The following is a 17,299-nucleotide window of genomic DNA, read 5'->3' on the forward strand; positions in this document are numbered from 1 at the left end:
CCGGCTCAGAGGAGCTTCATTAAAAGGAAACACAAACCAGAAGCAGAAGGAAGCACTTTTAAGTTGCTGGCAGCTTTGCCTGTCTGTGAGTTATGAGGTCTTGCTTTATTCATGGGGCAGGAAAAAATGCTTATCTCCTAAGAGTCCATTATGCTTCATTTGGAGCCCGGGTGCGATCGGTGCTTTGGCAGAAAAATCCCCCTGCCCCGCTCACCCTCCCGAAACTTTATCTCCCTATTTCATTACTGGGAGTTGCGCTCGCCCCAGTTTATCAGCGGTGATGGAGTGGATTGCTGACTTCTCTGCTGTCCTAGCAAAAATGAGGATGGAGACATTCTGCTCCAGGTTCCTGCTATTTTCAGAGACCTTGGCTGCATGATTTATTCATAAAAAAGCCATTATTTATGCCAAAGAAAGAAGACAGAATGGGTTAGCTTTTTAAGTGCTTATAATGCATTATATGGTACCTTAGCCTGCCAGACATCATTTATAATTGTAGAATCCCTTAACCTCCTTTTTCTCTTTTTCCTACCCTTCACATCAGTGCGGAGGGTGATAGCAAACTCGGTAATTAGCAGAAGTTGACAGATGTGGCAAGGAGAGGTAAGGTGAAATATCATCGAAGGAGACGTTTCTGCAGCACCTGAGTGAAGAGGGACCCTCCCTCCTCCCAGCCTGCATCTCCAGCGCCAGCAGCGCAGGGAATCGAGCGCCAGGACGGAGGGGTTGGCCGGGGGAGGGCTGGGGCTGGCACCCACCCGAGCCCCCAGCCCCGCTCCGCTCCCAGCCTCTGCCTCTTCCCCCATCCGAGCTCTGTCCCCGTCTGACCGTCGTTCCTCCCAGGTCTCGGCCCCCTCCTGCCAGCTCAGTAACGTCTGCCCCACAGCTTCTCACCAGCCAGACACCTCAGGGGCTTACAGCCGAGTCCGTTGCCTGAGCTCAGCTCTGAGTCCCTGCCAGCCCAAGTGCCCCATCGCAGTTTCCTACCCTTGGTCCTGGCCACACGGTGAGAAATGCGGGTGGGCACCAGCACAGCCCTCTGTCTCCAGAGCTGAGTCACCTCACGCAAAGAAAAGGGACTAAGGGGATTTCAAACACCTCCGTGGTTCCTGGGTCTCCCAGCTGCATGTGGCCTGTGCCCCACACCACTGCTGAGGCTCCCGTCGAGGCTGAAAACAGTGGGAAGGGGAATTATACGCAGGGTGCCGGAGGAGACCGCGGCATTCCCAGTATGACCCATCCGGGGCTGGGTGCAGGGCTGTTGGAAGGTGCCACTGGGTTCACCAGAACCAAATCCTGTGGTGCTGGGGAGGGCTGGGGGGTCCCCACGGGGGGTCCCCATGGGGTGCCGTGTGATGGCCGAGGGGGCAGAGCCCCCACCAGCTCACCCCAAGCCCCGGGGGCTGTGCTGGGCTGGGCACGAGGTGCCCACGCTCCTGACTGTGAGACGGAAAGCAAGGAAAACAATTAGCGAGGTGGAGGTGAGAGCAGCCTTCCCTCCGGCTTCTCCTCTAAGCCGGTTTCAAGTAGGAGAAAATCCCCATGAAAAGGCAGTGCCATTTCCAAGATCCTTGAGTTCAAATGCAGAGACAGAATCTCGGCTCTGATTTTGCTTTTTAAGCCTAAGATAAATAAAAATGTAAGAGATGGGAAATAATGTAATGTAATCATCAAGGAGAGGAGAAACCAAAGGCTCAACTCTCTCTCACACACGCAAATATAAACACACACGCAGAACACATTTTAAAACCAATTAAAATCCCTTTGCAGAGAAAGCTCTTTCACCCACTCTCCGGGATACAGGCTATCTGCTTCCTTGGCGCACTGTATATGAATAATTAAAACCTAAACATATGTTAAAAAATGCAAACAGTACATGATCCTGGAAACTTCCCTTCCTTATTATTATTTCCACAAGAAAGCTGTTAAATGGTTATAAAACTCGTGAAATACGCCAACCTTGGCTCCTCACGCAATTCCCTGCTTCGGTTAGGAAGGAGTTAAAGCCATTTGGCAGAGACTAACCCATTAGGCCTAATAATTATGAAATTATAGAGGTACTCAGGTGACTGTTAATTTCACACATACTGTTCAGCTCTGTGGCTAATGAGAGCCTGAAGAACTCAAGTGCCTCATCTTTCTTGTTGAATGGTGACCTGCAATTAATGAGCTTCTGCAAGAAAAGGCAGCATTTTGCACTTGGGGCTAATAAGATGGCTTTTGTGCAGCAGCATTGTGATACCGGGAGCTTTCGAATGAAGATTAAGAACTTTTCCCCTTATTTATTTATGAGCGCGGCGCAGTCCAAGGGACCACACATGCAGAGGAGCAGCCCTGGTGTGGGTCTTGGAAGGAACTTGGCAGCGCGCTGCTCCGGGCGGCGGCGAGGAGCCTCCACCTCCTGCGCCGGTGGCAGCGAGCGGGAGGCAGGAGGGAGCACCCGGCCGGGGGGACGCGGCGGGCTGGGCTCCAGGAGCACCAGGGGATGACTGGTCCCCCACCAGCACACGCGGACAGCCGTGCACGCAGCGATCCCAGGGATTCCTGGGGGCGCTGACACAATTTCTGCCTTCCAAGAGCGCTCCGGGAGCTGGGTGGCTGCGGCGTTCGTGCCGGCAGCTTTATCACGGCCCCTGGTATCAGCACCACTTCTGTCTTTCAGTGCCTCCTTGCGCTGACATTTGCTTTGTACACACACACACATGAAGTAGTAAAACCCTGCCAGCCAAGCCAAGGAGATTTTCAGGGTGTTGGCTCCAACCTGCCTTCTCCCTGGAAGAGCGGAAACCCCAGCTCTGTAGTGCTGGGGTGGAGATGTGATCCTTTCCACCCCGTGCGCCCACAGCTTGGGAATGAAGGTGTCCAGGCAGGGCAAAATGCTATCCGGGCAGTGTCTGGAGCTCGGTATGGGAGCCTTGCTTCAGCCCAGCAGCCTGGGTCATGCTGAAGTGAACCTGGGCTCTCCCAGGCCGAAGGAGAAGGAGCCCCCCGAGGCCAGGCCCTGGCACCCCGCCGCTCCCCCCCCCGCCGCTCCCTTGTGCGAGGAGGTGAGGATGTGCGACATGCTGCTCCTGACAAACCCAGCTGTTAGTCATTTCCTTGTTACCTGCCACTCGCTTGCCATAGCTTGTTTGATTAATTGTTCCAGGGCTTTTCGGGGGGTCAGCTTTATGCTGGCTGGTAGGGAAGTCCCAGCTCTCCTCCCCTCAGCTGGCCCTTCCCCGGCGCTGAGGGCCGCTTGTCACGGCTGACTGCGGCCCCATCCAGCCCCAGGGTGACCCTGTCCTGCCCTCTCCCCCTTCGTTTACTGCTTTCGATGTACTTTTGTGTTTTTCTCCCGCGTGGCCTTTCCACGTGCCCAGCCCAGCGGTGTTGCTGCCCCTCTGGGCTCGGGGCGGGGGGCGCTGCCCGAGGGGCGCTCGGTGGGCTGCCCGCAGGGATTGAGCGGGGTGAGGCCACCTCTGCTTGTGCAGACTGCTTGGACACGTGGAGAGAGCAGCCTGGCCCCTCTCCAAAAGACCCAGGGCACTTCTTCCCAGCTTGCAAGAAGATTTCTGGCTGCCCTGTGGTCGCCCCCTGCCTCAGTTTCCCCACCCACATAGTGGCAGGGAGCTGCCCAGTCCCGGTGCTGCTGGGCTCTTCAGTCTCCCTGTGAAAGACAGACCAAGGGCCAGCAGCTGGAAGCAGAAGCTGCAGGAGCTGTATTTAGAAAGGAGGCACATCGTTAGTGGAGGCCAGGAGGGAACGGGTGCCGGGGGGGCGACTCAGGCCATGGCTGGACACTGCTGGGACAAGGAGCCCCGACAAGGAGCCCCACCAAGGCAAGGGTGAGCTCTGCCTACAGGGACGGTCAGACCAGCGATGACGAGGCCATGTGGTCCCCTAACACAACTGGGGAAACTGAGGCACGGAGGGACAGCTGTCTGAAATACACACATGCAGGTTCGGGAGGGCTGGCTACGTGACACAGGTCTCAAGCACCTAGGTGCTCCGGTGTGCCCCGTAGTGCCGCGCTGCTGACACCCCCAGGCACCCCGGTGTCACCCACCTGGCTGCCATCTGTCACGCCAGAAGGACGCAGGTTTCCCGTGGATCCTGTGTCACCTCTGCCGGCCCCGTGGAGGCGGCTCGGGGTCCCCTGAGCTTCTTGAGTTGCACCAGGTGCCTCCGCTGAGCGGCTGAGTCGCGCCCCTCATCTGCGACCCCTGCTATCAGCAGCGTAATTACTTTGTCTCAACAACCCCGGCACCACCCAGGTGGGTGACGCCTTCACGTCCCTGTCCCCAGACACTTCATTACAACAGGACATCTCCGCTCCCAAGCCCTGCCAGCTCCGGTCCCGGGGGAGCTGGTGCCGCGCGGTGCCTGCATCCCAAGTGTGGCGGCTCTGCGTTAAGCACAGCTGTTCTGGCGGCGTGGCTGACAGCGGGGATCAGCCCGCTGCGCAACGCGGTGCGTAGTGCCCAGGTAGCCCCGTTACCTGCCTACCTGGGGGCCTGAGCCCTGCAGGGTCCCACTGGCCAGGTTCTGCTGTGAAAACGGGGTTGGTGGGGTGTGGGTTGGGATCCATCGATGCCGCAGGAGAGATGAGGGAGAAAAGGCATCCCCAGACCGACATCGGATGTCCTGCCAGCATCCCCACAGCCGGGTGGGAAGCTGGCTTTCCTGATGAGCAGGACCGGGCTTTGGAAGAGCGGTCAGTCTGCGTGAGGGTGACAGGCAACCCCCAAACAGACCCTTGTGCTGCTCAGCCAAGCCGCATGTCCCCAAGGAGGAAGGGACTTGGCTGCTCCTGTCCTTTACAGTGCTGGACCACGACCAGGCCATCTGGCTGGGGCTGGCGGCACAGCCACCCTGCCCGTCTGCATCAGCATCCCTTCGCTGTCCCCGTGCCAAGGGTCACCCTGTGCTGTGCGACCAGGGGACCCCGCACCCCAGGCTTTCCCGATGCGTGCTCCCCCCCCCGTGCCCCCCTCTGCAGCGCTGGCAAAAGGGCTGGGCCGTCCCCAGAGACCCGAGGGACTGGCATGGCTCGTAGGGCTCTGCATGCTCTGGGGGACAGAGCAGCATGGTAGCAACGTGCCAGCCCCGCTTCATGCCACCAGACATCCCAGCTGATACAGAAGGGCTGTTCCAAGCCATGGGGCTGTGCTGGCTGGGGAAGCTGAGTGCTGGGAAGCCTTGAACGTGCCCTGCTAGGGGCAGACCTGTGTGCTCTGCAGCCTGAGCAGAGCCAGGGAAGCAGCGGGAGCTGAACAAAGGGCTGCAGGGTGGAAAACACAGGCAGATACCCCTCCACACCTCTTAGACACTGTGAGGGGCTGCTGGCAGTGCCAGTAGTGCCATTTCAGTGAGTTTTGCACCAGCATGTGTGCCACGGCCAGGGGCAGAAGCCCTGGCAGGCTTCCCGAGGCAGCGGCCGTGCCATGTTCCAGCTGGTTGAGGAGGGCGGCGGGGAGATGGCACACCAGCACGGGGAAGGGCTGCAATGTCCTGGAGCATCTTCTGCTCCTGGGCTGTCTCACGGCAGAAGAACGGGGATGAAGCTGTCAGATGCCAGGTAATCCCTCACTTCGCCCAGCTCACAAGGGGCTGGGGAGGAACGGCAGGGCCGCAGGCACGCAGGAGGCTTTCCAAAACCACGGCACGTCGCTGCCCATCTCACCTGCTGATGTCTCTGGCTACAGAGGCAGAAAGACACCTGCAGCCTGCCTGCGAGGCTCGGGGACAATGTTGCCTGGCAAGCCTCCATCTGCACAACCTATGGTGTTGACAAGCCCCACTGAGCATTGGGAGGGAGCCAGCGTCTGGCCGCCAACCATCTCCCTCCTCCTTGGCTTCAGCAGCACAAATCACCAGTGAGAAATCCTTGGTGTGTGTGTGCGTGTGTGTGTCTGTCCTCAGAGGACACCCTGTCACCTTGTCACTGCGGCAGGGCCATGGGTTGCTGCTCTGCAGAGCGCCTCGTGCCAAGCCTGTGCCTGCCACGCAGCGATGCCAGCGAGATGCCTGGCTCTGGCTGGCACCCGCAGAAGCCTCCTCTGGGAATCCTTGGCTCCTGCCCCAGGAAAAGCCCCTGTGCCCAGGCTGGAAGACAAGGCTGAGCTTAACAGCCCCACCAGGGACCTCCAGACCTGCAGAGTGAAGCCTTCAGCTAGGGGAAGGTCTGGCAGCCACACAGCGAGTTACAGCTGGGGAAGGCAACTTGTCCTAAGTGACCTGGCATGTATCGGGCACGGGGAACTGGAGGGACATTTGCAGCCAGAACAGCAGCATGGCAAAGCCCTGGGGTGACCCTGCGTGCCCAGCCTGCTCCCTGCAGGTCTCCCCTGCCTGCTCCTCTCACCGTGTCATTGCCCAGGGCTCCTGTCCAGCACATGATGCTGCCACCCCCTCTGGAAAGACACTGGGTCTCTCCCACCCCAGACACGAGCCCACGAGCTCAGGAACCCAGCTGGGGTGCATCTCCTGCAGACACCCAAAAGTAAGCCCTCAGTGCCATGGGACCCCGTGGAGCAGGGGTGGGTGACACCCCGTGGGTGACAGCCACATTGGGCCAGGGGCATGGAGCTGTTGGAGCAGGTCTAGAGGAGGCCACCAAGATGATCAAGGGGCTGGAGCATCCTGCATGTGAAGGCAGGCTGAGGGAGCTGGGGCTGTTCGGCCTGGAGAAGAGAAGGCTCCGGGGAGACCTCGCCGCGGGCTGACGGGGCCTGAAGGGGGCATCGGCAGTGCCCAGGAGCCCCGCTGCCTCCCCCCAGAGCCAGCCGGGGCCGCAGAGGAGCTCTGCCCCCGGCAAGGGCAGCGTCCCCCTCCCCGGGGAAGCTCCCACTTCAGAGCCCAGAAGGCACTGGGGAGACTGGGATTCGCAGGAACGCTGCCTGGCCGCGCTCCAGCCTCATCAGCATGCCAGTTGCTCTCTCACCCGCTCCGTTTCAGACCCTACCCGTAACATTTAACCACTCCCCGTTAATTTCCGAATCGCCACACACGTCGCGGAGCCGCGCCGGGGCCGGGCGGTTCCCAGGGCGGCCGGGCGGGGGGTGCCGGGGGCGGCCCCGGCCGAGCGCCCCCGGAGCCGGGGGGTGGGAACGGGGCCGGGCGGAGCGGGGAGCCGGGGACCCGCCGCTTGGCTTTGTCCTGCGGCAGACACATGGAGCACATTAGCAGCCTTTCAGGGGAAGTTTGATCGATGGGGAAGGCTTTCTAACTGACTATCAAAGCACGCATGGTATGTGAGAAGCAGACACCAATTAGTGATGTCTTTTTAAAGGCTGCCTTGTTAAGAGGGGAATAAGGGGAAAGAATGAAATTGGCCAGAAAACATGGAGCTATTTAACCTTAATTAGAAGAAAGGTGTGGGCTTTGTGAAAAGGCCATTTCTGAAAAGGGTTTTTCTCCCTGGGTATAAAGAGATCCTGCCTACTTGTTAGAGACTTGTTAGAGTTTATAAGACTGGGCAGGAGGCTAACTTGTAGAAATGCCTTTTATGCCACTTGAATGTGTGGCTTGCTTATTATAGTCTGCCATCCTGCCAGGGTGGCTGGTGGAGAGGAGAGGAGAGAGCAGCACTGCCAACTGGCTATAAATTTCATGAACATCATAAATGTAAGTGCTTTCTGGAGAGCTGTACAGATTGCACATAAAAGTCCCCCTTCTGTCCCTGTAAACTAAAAAGAGGGCTTTTTTGGCAAATTAAAAATTGTAGAGTGTATTCCATGCTGAGCTCGGAAGCAGCCAGGCTACAAATCCACGGCTACAAAGTCACAGCCGCGCAGGGAGGTCTCCCGCACACGCGGGCATCTCCGCTCCCAGCTCCAATGCGGCGCTGGGGGCAGCACGGCCGGCACCCAGGGCACTGGGGGGGCTGAGCCCCCCAGGAGGGCTCCTGCAGGGAGGTGACCCATGCACCACGGCGCTCATGTTACTGCCAGGCAAGGCACGGCACGCCGGGACGCTCAATTGCGTGTGGCTGCGGGCACAGAGAGCTCATTTTCTAGGAGCTGCGGGCTGAGCATTGCTCCCGTGGCGCGGGGGGGTCCCAGCACACCAAGAGGGGCCCTTTGGGACAGCACCACGCGGTCATCCCCCGCTGTGGATGCTGACACCAGGCACGGTAAATAGGCACAGAAAGAGGCATTTTCCCTGCCAGCTGCCCAGGACGGTGCCGTATCCACCGCAGCCCTGCCGGGAACACCCCCAGCCTGCACGGCCTCTGCAGGCACAGAGCTCGGCCCTCGCGGGGCTGCTGCGGGCGTCGAGGCTCCGTGTGCGGATGGCGCCTGCTGTCTGCACATCCGAGTGAGTTCAAGTTCTCGCTGCACGTATCAGAGTTTTTTCCTTCCCTCCCCAGCTTAATAAGGGCCATAAATATCATCTAATGACCGCACAAAGCAAGCATTTATAGCAGGCAGGACACACACACACGTGCAGTGTGGTGCTTCCCACCAGGCACCTGAGTCCTGTGGGCAGCACGTTCCCGCACAGAGGGCAGGAGGAATTGCTTCCAGCCCAGTCTGATGGCTGAATCCAGGCTAGGAGACTGGGCAGGTGGAGGGGGCACAGCACCTCTCTGGTCTTGCCCCTTGGTCTCAGCCATCCCCACGGAGCTGCGATGGCTGCACGCTGCTTAATCACATTCCAGAACTCCATCCTGTGCTGCAATGCCAAGTGGGGCTAGCCAGGACTGCCCTGTGCAGGCTTGGAGCAATGGAGCCCTGCCATCACCCACCTCAGTGAAACACCCTGAGCTAGGCTGGGGCTCCTGAGTGCTGCCTGTGCCCCATCAGCTCCTGCTGGGACACCGGGAGGGGCCTTGGGTTTAGTGCATGGGGAGCTCATTGTGCCCATGCCAATGAGCGCCATCGGCTGTGCCCCCTGCCTGGGACGTGGAGGGGGATGCCACATCAGATGTCAGCGTGAGCACCAGGTCCCTGCCCCCAGGGGATCACTGTGCCCTCCCCAGCTCCCTGTTGCTCCCAGGCAAGAAGGGCTCCCTGTTCTCATGGGGTGCTTGCTAACGTTCAGTCCCAGTTCTCCCGGGGTGTTAGAGGAGAGCTTTGCAAAATGCAGTGCACGCACATGGGCACTGTTAACCCAGGGCCCTGGGCTCTGCGGTCCTTAAGGTGGAAGGAATGTGGTGCTGGTAAACTGAATCGCCCAGGGCAGCACCTAACTGAAACAGGTCCCTCTTCACCCTGTTCAGGATCACCCCTGCCCAGTGCTGGTCTCCAGCAGGACGGTGCAGGGACATCTCTGCCCCCCCCCGGGGAGCTGCAGCCTTTGCTTCCCATGGGCTGACCCCACTCAGCATCAGCTCCTGCCCGGAGGCCTGCAGGCATGGGTCCAATTCTGCTCTGCAGGAGACCGCGGCGTGCGCAGCTCCCGGGGGCTTTGCAGCCTCAGTGCAGAGCAGTGCGTGATGGCACCACTATTGCTCCTTCCCACAGCCATCAAACTTCTCCTGCCGTTGCACCTCCTCCAGGGTGTCCCGGCACCAAACGGGTGGCTGCGGGTGCCAAGACCCCGTGGCTCCTTTCCCTTTCTGCTGCACGCACGTGCCTGAGGTCCCAGGAGCGGCAGGGATCTGCGGCTTCGGCTAAATAGAAACCAGGGCTCGGCACGGCTGCCTGCTCCAACGTGACAACATGACAGTGCACGAAGGAAGCATCCCCATGCTGAAATCCTGAGGAAAAGCATGTTTCTTGGGTCTGAGCGCTGATTCCCTTGCAGCCCCTCCCAGTGGCAGCACACCACACCTGGCAGCAGAGCAGTGCATCTCCACCGGCCCCTCAGCCACTGCGCCGAGGCTCTGGGCAGCCCCAGTTTTTCCCCCCTGGCCCAGCTGCCTCCCACCCCCAGGGGACAGGTTCCCAGCCGGTGACTTCCCTGGGCACCGCAGGGACCTGTGCTGTGCTTTCCTGGCCTCAGCCTGCAGCTGCACCCCCGGCACACTGAATCTGCCATGCAGCTCTGTGCCGGAGGGGACTGTTTCCACCTTGTGCCAAGCCCCCGGACGCTGCAGGCTTTATCCCACCCCAGCACTCCCCTGATCAACCCGGGGGCTGAGCACGTCCCGGGGGACGAGTGGGTGGCAGCAGAGGGGAGCAGACGCGCCGGTGCCAGCCGGCTGGGCTGGTGTCAGCCTGTTCCCAGCTCAGGGACAGGCTCTAGAGCATCCCAGGGGAGCGCGGGTGGCCATTTAGGACTGAAGCTGTTCCAAAACCACAGATAAAGCTCTGCAATTATCCAGCACTGCACCCTGGGGACTTTGTGTGCCCCAACGCTGTGGGGCTCAGGCAGCTTCCCTGAAACCCGCCCTGCAGATGGCTGTGCCCCCCTGCACACCCTGGCCGTGCAGAGACAGGCTTGGATGGAGCGTGACCTGTCCTCAGGCGACTGAAGCTAAACCAAAATAACCCCAGCCCAAGCCAAGCTGAATTGCCAGGGCAGCCTTTTGCATCAGTTCCCTAAATTAGAATAAAACTGAAGTGAAGCTGGCATGTGGACAGGGAGGCAGGAAGGACAGCGAGCAGTTCCCAGGCCCCTGCCGTGGCGGTGGCTCCGGCTTTCTCTGGGGCTGCCCCAACGAGGCTGTGGGGCTGGACGTGAGGGCTGCGGGGTTGGTGCTGGGGAGCGCTGCAGTGCCTCTCCTGCAGGATGCCAGCTCTTCTTTAACACTGCGAGCAGCAAAGCAAGGAATCAAGCACTGAAGCCTGGTGTGCACGGGGTGGGTCTATCCTCCAGGCACCGCGGCAGGAGACCCGTGTCCAGCACCCCACCAACCCCCTGCAGTGTCTGCAGGAGAGGGCTGCAAAGCGGGGATGCTCGTGCTGGGTGGTTGGAGAGGGGGCACTGAGCCCAGCACTGCCCTGTGGGACACTCACGGGGCCAACCCATGTCTCAGGCAGTGCTTCAAGCCAGCCAAGGGCACATGGGGACAGCTCACGGTGCGTGGGAGTGGGGCTGTGCCCCCTGGCATTAGGACCTGTGGGACTTGGGGGCAAGCAGGGGTCTGCCCCGTCACCCCCTGTGCACTGTGACGGAGGAGCAGCTCTACCCAGAGCTGTGCCACTGCCCTCTGACCCTTCCTGCCACTTGCTGGAAAGAGAATCCTGCTTGGAGCCACACTGTGCCCCAAGAATGGTGGCTGTCACCCTGTCATTACCTCCCTGCTATTGTACGGGGCACTCGTGATGGTGCCAGGCCCCCTGCAGCAGGGTGAGCAGTGTCCCTGTGCCCTCAAAGCCCGGCCATGGGCGCAGCGTGGCGGTGGGGACACCTGGGGACACCTCCCCTGGGGGCTGGGGAGGCGCTGCCAGGCTGAGCGCAGCAGGGACCCAGCCCTGGTTGGGGGCTGCGGAGCGTGAGCCCCCTCCTTGGAAAAATGCCCGGCCTCTGAAACATGGCTCAGCCCAAGGGAGGGTGAACACAAAACGTGAGGGTTTTGGCAGGAAAAGATTTCTGGGGAAGCTTCAGCCCTGCGGAATGGAAACCTCAGCACGCACAGGAGCAGGGGCCGGGTCTCTGTCAGCGGGGTTCGCTTCCATCTCCCCCCTTCGAGGAAGCAGGAACCAGCCGCCAGCTTTCCCACGGAAACATTTCGGTGTTGGTGGAGGAACCAAGGAGCCTTCGTCACCCAGTGCCGTGGGAGCTGCTGCCCGGCCACGGTGCTTGGGGCAGGCGGAGCGGGGACCTGCCGCTGGGCCGCCAGCCACACCGAGCCTGGCAGCGGGGCAGTGCCAGCCGGTGACAGGCAAATTGCTGCCGGCTTTGGGGACGCAGCCGCTCTCCTGGAGTCGCGTTAAGCAAATTGGATGCCTGGCGTGGCAGGGCACGAGGTTTCCCCCACAATCCCTGTGGAAAGGGGAGTTTTCAACGGGCATCCTATGGGGCTCTGGAGGATGTGCAGAGCTGTGGTCCAAGTCATGGGCTCTTCAAGGCTGCTGTTTAAAGTGGTTTTGTTGTGTGTTGTGTGCTGAGCAGCTTGAGAAAACCCCACCACAGCCCTTCTTGGAGGGAGGGGAAGGGGAGTGAGGGTCCTGCAGCCTCACCATGGCCCCGACCTCAGCTACCAGAGCCAGGGGGGGTGAATGTGTTTTGTGATGCCCAAAACTTCCAGGGAAAAACCTGAAAATGTGGCAGAAAAAGTCAGAAGACAACAAGGCTTCTGAAGGACGTGTCCTCTAGACGACGCACCGGGCCCTGCCAGGTCTGTGTCCCCACGGCCTTAGCATCCTGCCAGAAGCAGCGGTGCTGGGAGAGGGGCTGGTAAAGGGTCCCTGTGCCTGCAGTCGGGAGCTGCTCCGGCAGCTGCCATGGGTCAACACAACGGGCCACGAGAGCACCCAGGCCAAGGCAGCAGCAGAATCCTTCATGAGAGTGTCCTTAATGGTGGCTGATGAGGATAAAACCAGGCTACACAGAGCCACGGGGGCACAACTCCTTCCTGCTGGGCTGGGCCGTGGAGAAATGTGGCCCTGCGACGGGCCGGGTGAAGGCTCCGAGCGACCCAGCACGCGAGGGGATGCCGCGGGTACCCGGCGGGTCCCGGAGGCTCCCAGCTCCCTGGTGGCACCGGCCGTGATGCGCTCCACCAAGAAGCATTCCCTGGATGAAGCACGAGGCCTCTGCTTGCAGAGCAGGAGGGATCCTCTGCCAGGGGAGGCAGAGCCAGGAGCCTCCCGGGGCTGCCGGGTGCCGCGCCGTGCCACCGGGCTGGCTGTGACCCACATCCATCAACAACCCACCTGGACCTGTGATCTGCGAGGATCCGCTCAGTGCTCTCTCCGACTTGGCTATTTCTTTGTGCCTTAAGCAGCAATTAAGAATAAAAGTGGAGCTGCTTTTGCCTGCGAGAGGCTCTGTCTGACTCCTGTCTCCTTACTGCAGTGCTGCTCTGATTTCCATCTCATGCATATCTTATTTAACATTCTGGATACTGTTTTGAGTGCCCCAATATTTTAAAATAAATTGCTGCATGTAAAAGACTTAATGTCACATTCTGTTATTCTGACTGTTAAAAGAAAAGTGAAATCTTCAATGGGGCTAGTGGAGCAGAAGCAATCACACAGAGGGAGGTCCTATTAATGTGTATTACGTTTCATTATTCCAGCACTGCATGTCAACCAGCTTCTCATCAGAACTCACGCAACAGATCACAGTATTAACTCCTTGCAACCAGACAGGGGGGCAGGCTTTTTAAACTCTTGCTGTGTTCCTCGCTTCCCCGGCGCCGTCTCTCTGATGTGGTTCCCATGTCCCCAGCCTGCTCCCGCACACCTTTGGTGTTGCCTTCCTCCCCGCGGGGACCGGGCTGGGGGGGAGCCAGGAGGGACGGGGCAGGGAGGGACGGGCGGAGGGGTGGGGAAGGATGATGAGAGAGCTGCGTGTAGGAGAAGCAATGGGGAGGAGGTGTGGAAGACAAGGAGAGGGTTGAGATGCCAGTGGAAATGGGCTCCACACCATCGGTGCACGTCGCCTTCTCCCAGCTACCCAGCTCTGTGAAGGTGGGGAGTTCACCCCAGTGGTTTCCTACCCCAGGTTTCTCCAAGGCCACATATTCACGTCTCTTTTTCCCTTCTCATCCCGCTCCCTGGAGCTGCAAGCCAGGCTGGATGGAGCTACCGGGCACCCGCTGGTTCAGGCTGGGACATCCCCACCGTGGTGCTGGGAGAGAAGCAGGGGAGAGGAGGGGGCTGCAGCCGTGGTCCGGGCACAGGCCGGGGGTGAGGGGGAGGTGGGGGGAGCCCCAGGGAGATGGAAGGAGGCAGCGGGGAGGGAGGAAGCACCTGCCCCAGGTGCAGGTGGCCCCAGCACCGTCGGTGGGTTTTTAAGCTTCTTGTTTCCTCGTTCCTTGTGGAGAGGGGATTCCAGCTCCATCGCGGTCCGTAAGAAGACGGGCAGCTCAGGGCTCCCATGCCCAGTGCATGGTCAAAGGCTGAAGTGCAGGGAAATGGGCTCAAGACCCAGCTTTCATTGTCAGACCGTGTCTGTGGTGCGCGGGGCTCAGTGGGCCCAGAGGGGCAGCTTTTAGAAGGGGCTGCACCCCTGGCACTGAATGCAACCCCCCAGGTCCCTGCCACAGCCCCCTGGGGACGGGGGGGCTCAGGGCAGCCCCATGGGTTGGGATGGCATCGGATGGAGGGGGGAGCAGATGAGTTTCCCTGCTCCCATCACGGAGCCTGGCCAGCTCCAGCACAAGGGCAGGGAGCAGTGGTCCCGGCAGCGCCTCTGGGCAGGGCACGAGCTGCTGCAGCTGCTTCCCCCTAACAAACCTGCTGCAAAACCTCCTCGCAGGGCGCTGCCCCCCACCCCCTTCCCCAGGGCCCCCCTCCTGCATCCCACCAGGGTGCAAGGGGGGGGCACCAGAGCTCGCCGGGCACCCCAAGCTGGGAAGAGGCAGGGGGCTGTGGAGGGGACCTCGACCTGCTGGGCACGCAGGGGACGTGGGACAGACATCTCCGCTTGTGCTGGGGCTGGGCTGGGCTGGGAAACCCCAGCTGTGAGCCCGAGAGTCCCTGAGCAGCCTGGGCAGGGGAGCCGTGCCAAGCACCCCGACTCTGCGACAGATTGCAGAGCATGTGTATTTAAATCACACAGAGCAGAAACATCCCCGCAACCCGTTTGGGGAGCGGAACGCCGCGGCACGCAGCGGCACGGCTGAGCGAGGGGCTGCAACGCTGCCCTGGTGGTGTTCGTCCCGGGGGTGGCGTGCGGAGGGGACGTGGGGGGGCCTGGAGGCGTCCTCGGGACATGAGGGGATTGGAAATCCATGGGAGACGGTGCTACAGCCTGAGCCTCACGCTGACTTCTGTGCTTGTGGTCCCTGGGGAGCTTCCTGCTTGAAAATTGTTGCTTCCCTGCCTGAAAACCCTGGAAAAATCATGTAGGGTGGGGGGGGGGGGGGGTTACTTTCATTTTCTGTGGGTTTGTTTTGTTTTCTCCTCCAGCTTCTTCACAGCCTCTGTTCTTGCATTTGCTCCTTTTTTTTTATTTTTTATTTTTTTTTTCCCTGTGGTTTCAAGGATCCATGTTTTTCTCCAACACAAATTAAAGTTTGGGTTAGGAATTTCATGGACGGTGGGAAAAATAACAGCTGGTTTTTCAGTTCAGCCCATTTGCAGCCCAGTCCCTGATACTCCCAAGCCTCTGTCCTGGCTTGGACCAGAGACATCACCAGCACTGCAGCAGGAGGAGGACGCTCATCCCGTGGGTGCCGAGGGGCTTTGGGGGCAGGAATCCCACTGGGATAGCACCCTTAGCACACCCGGCATCTCTGGAGCTGCTGCCACCCTTACTGGGTCCCTGTGGGCTCAGGTTGGTGGCAGGGAGAGGGGACAAGAGGCATCAAGGGGGCTGTCTCCCCACACCTTCCTCCTCTTCACTTCTTCTCCCAGAATTTGAAAGAATATATTAAGGGACATGGAGGGGCTGGGCTGAGGCAGGAGAGCAAGGCAGAGTGGAGGGGAGGAGGCGGAAGGGCAGTATTCCTGCTCTGCCCTCGCTGGGGCTATACAAGGGGACACCAGAGATGCCTGCCCTTCATCGTTGTCTCCTCCTGATTGTGTCTGAGGCCCAGATCAGGCAGCACTTCACAGCCACTCAGCATCATCCCGGAGACCATACCCCCGGGGACAAATGCCACATCCCTCGCTCCTTCCAGTGCCCTTCCCGGTGGGGCTGATCCTTACCCTGGCACGAGCCAAGAGCACAGGGAGTCCATGGGATGGACAACATCAGCATGGAGCGGCTTCATCTTCAGAGCTATGCCCCCCCGGCAGGGCAGGGGGAAAGGCTCCCGGTGCCCAGTGCCCCACCAAGGGGCCCAGGGGTCCAGCTCTGCCTCGCCAGCTCCGTGGCTGGGGGAGAGAAGAGCTTTGGCCAAGCTGTGGTTGCTCGCCTTGGCCAAAGGACTGATGGCATCCCTGCGGTGTGGTGCCGGCCCCTGGCTCTGGTGCAGCTCTGCCCCGGTGCCGGGGGACTGCCCGTCCATCAGGTGTCTGATTTGTTTGCACTGACATCCTTTCCAGTCCTCCTTAAACTTGGTTTGCCCAACACCAGCCAGCAGATGTGATAGCCAGCCTGATCCAACGTGGTCTCACCCCATGCATGACATGGATGCTAGGGCTTTGGTGAAGCTAGGAGATGGTCTGGCTGAGCTTTCGCTACTTGGACCTCTCCCAGCCCTGACCAGGCCCCAGATGTGGATGCTGCGAGATGCCTGAAGCTCATTTTATCCGGGTTATTGTGCCAAGAGGCACTGAGCTGTAACCGTAGCTGCAGCAGCTCTGGGTCACGCACAACACAGGATGGCCTGTGCAGTGATGGATGGGGTCAAGCGATGGCTGGAGCAGGACACATACCTTGGTGCCAGACTGGCCTGCGCAGCCCCTCTCTGAAGCCGGGCAGGATGCAGCATCCCACCCTCGCTGGCCGGGTGCCCCCCTCCGAGCCGTCCCTGTGATGTGCGTGACCCGGGACGCCCTCCACCTCCGTGGCCACCCCCAGCCCTGGCCCCCGAGACCCCTGGCTCCTGCTTTGTTCCCTGGGGCCGGCCTCGCCGCGGATGCCTCCTGTTGCTGAGTGGCGCAGGAGGCTGCGGGGTGACCCCTGACATTAACCTAATTGTTCCCTCTCTTTGATTAGATGCACCACAAAGCTGGTAAATGGATCAAATTAAATTTGAGTGGCGGCAGCACAGCTTTGGAACGCTGATTAGATTTGAAAATACCACATTTAAATATCTTAGCATTTGTGGGGATTAGGAGAGAGAGGGGGAGCGTGAGCAGGGGGAAACAGAGGAGGGAGCGATGGGGGAGGCAGAGCCAAGCCCCCGCTCACAGCTCAGTGCCTGGGTGCCCGGCAGGTACCGGCCCTGGCTCTCCTGCTTGGCACCGGCAGGGGCTCTTCTGAGCTCCATGATATGGGGCACCTTGCTCCAGGCTCACCCGAGGTTTGGTGTCCTCGGATGGGATGGGCTCGGTCCCCACTGCACTGCTGTCCCCTCCCACCCCACTGCCTGCTCTTAAATGTCACCCGGCGTCACTGAGATTTATGCTGCACAATGAACAGCAGCACAAGGCCATAAATGGGAAAGAAAACTGGAGACCAGTCCTGGTCTGGGTGCTGGCTGCCGGGCACTGAGCACCCCCTCCTGCCTCGCCGTGGCTCCATGCAGGAACCAGCCCCAGCACGGGCAGGCACAGAGCCCGAGGTGCGGGGAACACCAAAACCCATCCTCGCCCCTCTCCACCAGCCTCCTGCATCCCGGGTGCTGATCCCGGGCAAGCTGCACCCC

The sequence above is a fragment of the Oxyura jamaicensis genome, chromosome 23, assembly GCF_011077185.1.
Source record: "Oxyura jamaicensis isolate SHBP4307 breed ruddy duck chromosome 23, BPBGC_Ojam_1.0, whole genome shotgun sequence".
NCBI lineage: Eukaryota > Metazoa > Chordata > Aves > Anseriformes > Anatidae > Oxyura > Oxyura jamaicensis.